This window comes from Saccoglossus kowalevskii, chromosome 10 (genome assembly GCF_978046115.1).
Source record: "Saccoglossus kowalevskii chromosome 10, keSacKowa6.1, whole genome shotgun sequence".
Classification (NCBI taxonomy): Eukaryota; Metazoa; Hemichordata; class Enteropneusta; family Harrimaniidae; genus Saccoglossus; species Saccoglossus kowalevskii.
Genome location: NC_140650.1, coordinates 11,714,900 through 11,719,289, shown reverse-complemented (window position 1 = coordinate 11,719,289; position 4,390 = coordinate 11,714,900). Strand labels below are relative to the sequence as shown.

General features: G+C 37.5%; 1 long non-coding RNA gene across 1 annotated transcript; it reads left to right on the top strand.

Moving 5' to 3' along the window:
• Nucleotides 1–641: 641 nt before the first annotated feature.
• On the top strand, nt 642–1,576 carry LOC146737861 (uncharacterized). Its single transcript, XR_014930764.1, has 2 exons — nt 642–1,240; nt 1,467–1,576. It is a non-coding gene; the product is annotated as an uncharacterized LOC146737861 (long non-coding RNA).
• Nucleotides 1,577–4,390: the final 2,814 nt, after the last annotated feature.

The following is a 4,390-nucleotide window of genomic DNA, read 5'->3' as shown; positions in this document are numbered from 1 at the left end:
TTTGTGTGTTTTTAGAGTCACTTTATGGCGAAGTTTTGCATGTTTTCGTCTATGGAGGTGGTCGCCGTGTTGCTTTATTGCATAGTTTTCATAGGAGGTAATTGGACAAAAGAGATTTTTGATTGTCGTGCTTTCATATCCCTCCATTCGCTTTATTTGACGACTGACACAAATCCCGTTCAACATGTTTTGATTCAGTCGAGACAGGGGCGACTTTTGGGGGAAATTCACTAATATAGTATTCTATTAACTATTTATAATTTCAGAATGCCATACAAGACAGCAAGATTTTCTCGCGAAAAACGTGTATATACAAAGCATGTTCATTTCCGCATTTGAGACTGCTCTTCGTTGAAAGGTCAAAGTGCCATGTATTGCAATGCTTTGTGGGGGAAAATGACGCAACTCTCGCACTGTCTCATGATTTATCGCGTGTTTTCCGTCGCCTGTTTAATGCTAATGACTTCTTAACTCGTTAACACCTCTCTTGTTTCAATGTTTATGGAGACAAGGGTGGGTACAATAGAATGACGCGGCGCTTCCTAACCGTCCTAGTAGAGTGACTGTGGTTTAAGTCAGTGAATTGACTGATAGTGCCGGGGTCAACAGAATGTCGAGTCATGTTATCAGTATCCCATACACGCAGGTCGAAATTCACGCTTTCAACTTGAAACTCGATATCCCTCAGGCTGTTTGTGAGTGTTCATGTTTTAGATAACATAAATATACCAACATCTGTTGTTTATCATCTACGTGGGAGGTCTATTTCACGTTGGGAACACTTAGGACTAGACACGCCTTACATTTAATCTTGTGATTGAGTTCAGACTGGCATTCACAAGTGTGCTTCGGAATGATACACATCGCTTATATCAAACACCGTTGATATTCGCGAGTGGAACGCGTTGGGCCACTTTCTGTCTGAAATACCCTTACCACGAAGACTATTATGACTCGTACGGTAGTCATGTCATGGAATTTATAAGATTTCACGTACGTGGATCTACAATCATCAAATACTTTCAAGCCATGTGTTGCCAATACGTCCTGTATGACTCGTAGTGTCCATGAGATGAACTTTTCACGGAAGGTCAAACTTGGTCTACCGCCTTTGAATCTTTGGCAAGAAGCGAGGACATATTTTCTTCGTCGAGGGAAAAACGAAAATCGCTACGTTACACCGTAAACTCATTCCGTGTGATGATTATGTATGTCAAAAGTTATTCTGTGAAACGATCAGGTAATTATACATTTTAACTCATAGTAGCGTAGTCCGCCATTTTTTTGAAAAACAAACTGTACGTCGATCAACCGATTTTGCATACTTTGCATTTTAGCGGATTGATGACCGCAGTTTTACGGGATAATTCATACTATTAAATTTTCAACACATAACTTATACTTTCTTTATATAACTATCGGTTTTTAATATTATCCTCTCTCTCTCTCTCTTTCTTGTACGACAGATGAGCGATTCTGATTATAGTGATGGAATAAAAAAAAAAGTGTACAGACTGCTTGACTCATTGAAAGGAAGTAAGAAATGTAAAAATAAACAACATATGTATATATAGAATGAATTATTTTTTATTGATCAATGTTTACTATTATTGGCTTTTCTCGTTTCTGTGTTTTAATCGAATCGTTTATGTACTCGTATTTTTTGTGGCATTAAAAATAAATTTAACCACGCCGCACATTTACATGTATCTACGTATTTTTCGAGGTGTTAACAAAGAAATATTTAATCACGCTAAACATTTATACACTACGCAACTATTTTCCTTACTCACATCGTATGTTTTTTTGTGACGTTAAAAAAATACTCAACCATGTCATAAATATATACTCCATGTCAATATTTCATTCTTGTTTACTTCTTTTGTGCAATAAACTCCATTAGTTTTCAAAATGACGTGTATTTATTAACGTGTGTGTGTGTGTGTGTGTGTGTGTGTGTGTATGTGTGAGCGCCCTCTACGATATATTCTGAAAATCTTTCGTCCACGCCTGTCCAATTAAAAAAATAATTAAAAATAATTAAAAAAAATTGATGGTAATTTATGCAAATGTATTCACGATGACCTCGACACGACCTCGTATTCACATCTATTTTATGTATGCAAATGTATGCACAATTTCCCTTACGGCATTGGTCCTCATTTATGCTAAAATCTTTCGTCCACGCCTGTCCAATTAAAAAAAAAAATTAAAAATAATTAAAAAAAAAAAAAAAAAAAAAATAATTAAAAAAATTGATAGTAATTTATGCAAATGTCACGATGACCTCGACACGACCTCGTATTCACATCTATTTTATGTATGCAAATGTATTCACAATATCCCATTGTGACGTCATCTTCATTCAAATGATCCCTTTACGGCATTGGTCCTCATTTATGCTAATTTATGCACGAATTCCCATTGTGACGTCATTATTTATGCTAAAGATGGACTATAGGTACGACCATGAGGGCGCTGTTCGTATGATGTCATCGCATCCGATTATGAACAGCGCCCTCATGGTCGTCCCTATAGTCCAACTTAAACTACTGACCAAGACGAAAGCCAGTTAAAGCTACTACATTATCTACAGCTAATGCACCTTTCAAATTTGTCTTTACTTCCATGATACCCGCTTGACTCGAGTCAATAGCAAGAGGTCTGTTTTGTAGTGGTAGTCATGCATTTGAACATTTCCATAAATTTACTCTCAAACCGTTCCAAAAGATAAAGGATTTTGTAAGAGCGTGGATTTGCTCTTGGTTAGGCTGTGGTAGGAGACATCATCTTTTGCTTCATCTTGCAACATCTAACCGATATACATTTGATATAAGTATGCAGGTGATTCCTGTCCCTGTATGTGGGAGATGGAAGCCAAAGGATTGAAGCGTATATCTGTCTTCACAGCCTTGCTGACAAGTTTTCAAAACTGGTAAACCTGTCTGTCATCTATTGTCCACACTGATTTCACAGAAGCAGATGAATGGTCATAAAGTGCAAATGCATTTGAGAGGAATAAACCTGATCCATAGTCTGTGACTAGCCAAATTCTGGACAATGGATGATAACAGATGACAATAATCTGCCAGAATAGTAGTTGAAGTCACTCTCTTTATTGGGACTGATGTCCTATACACACATTGAGTTTTGGAAAGAGCTGCGGTGAACGGAAGCAACCATATAGTATTCAAACACTTCTTGGTTTGACATACATTGGACCAATGGGCAGAAAGGAGTGTGGAGGCACCAGCATAAATTTTATTGATGTGTATCAAGTTTTGGACTGTGATACCCCGATCCCATGTCTTGAACCTATAACACCTTAGCTCCTCATATGTACAATGCAGATTTCACATTGTCACCAGGGCATGCATGTTGCTTGAAAAATGGCAATCAGTTCTTCGATGATATGATGATCCATGCTTAGCCAACGAAGAATGACATACACTGAAAAGGTTGAAGCTACTGAAGAGGTGTATATTGAAAGATCCTGCACGTATTGTTTGTCAGCAACAAAGTCTGGTTCTATCTGGTATTTACTTTTTCATCTAGTAATTCGTCCGAATAAACCATTGTGCTACAAATACAAGTCACATCTCTCAATGATCAACTTCTGCAAGGCCCTAATAACAATCCCCTTTGGGGGAGTATTTCTTCAATTTCGAAAGGAGTCAGTTGCCATTGTTGCTGATATAAAACAAATGTTCCATCAAGTTAAGGTGAAGTTGGCGGACTGATGAGCCGAGATTCTTATGGTGGCCAGAGGGATATTTGTCTGAAGATCCATCTGGCCAACCTACTGACCTACCAAAAATTGGTCATATCATCAAAGTGCTAAGAAGAAATGTCCAAGTTACTACCATCACCCTGTGCAATAAAATGGGTACAGATATCTTGAGTTGTTTGCTTTATCAATACTATAATATAAATTACAGGTGTATGTAGCATGATGAAACCAGGTTAAGTTGTACTTAAAGACGATCAACCTTATTGAAAATGGTTCATTGACAGACCATGAACTTTCAGTTGCTACCATTGGGATTGTTAGAATTGTCAAACGAAGATATATTATGTTATCAGAGATACGATAATCTTGATTGTTCATGGACTATCTACTGTAAAGCGTTTTGTTGGGAGGTGCATCCCGTGAATCAAACAAATGCTCCCTTTCCTGCAGCAAGAGTGACACCAGGTGAACCATGTCGGAATAAATTATTCTAGATTGTTGTATGTTAAGTACAGAAGACATAACCATTGAGTGATATGGATGCATGTTCACGTGATTTCCTATTCAGGCTGTTCATATCAAAGTGGCCCATGAATTATTCCTTTATACAATCTGTGTGGTGATTCATTAGTCGGCGATTTCTCTGAAACTAAACTGAAA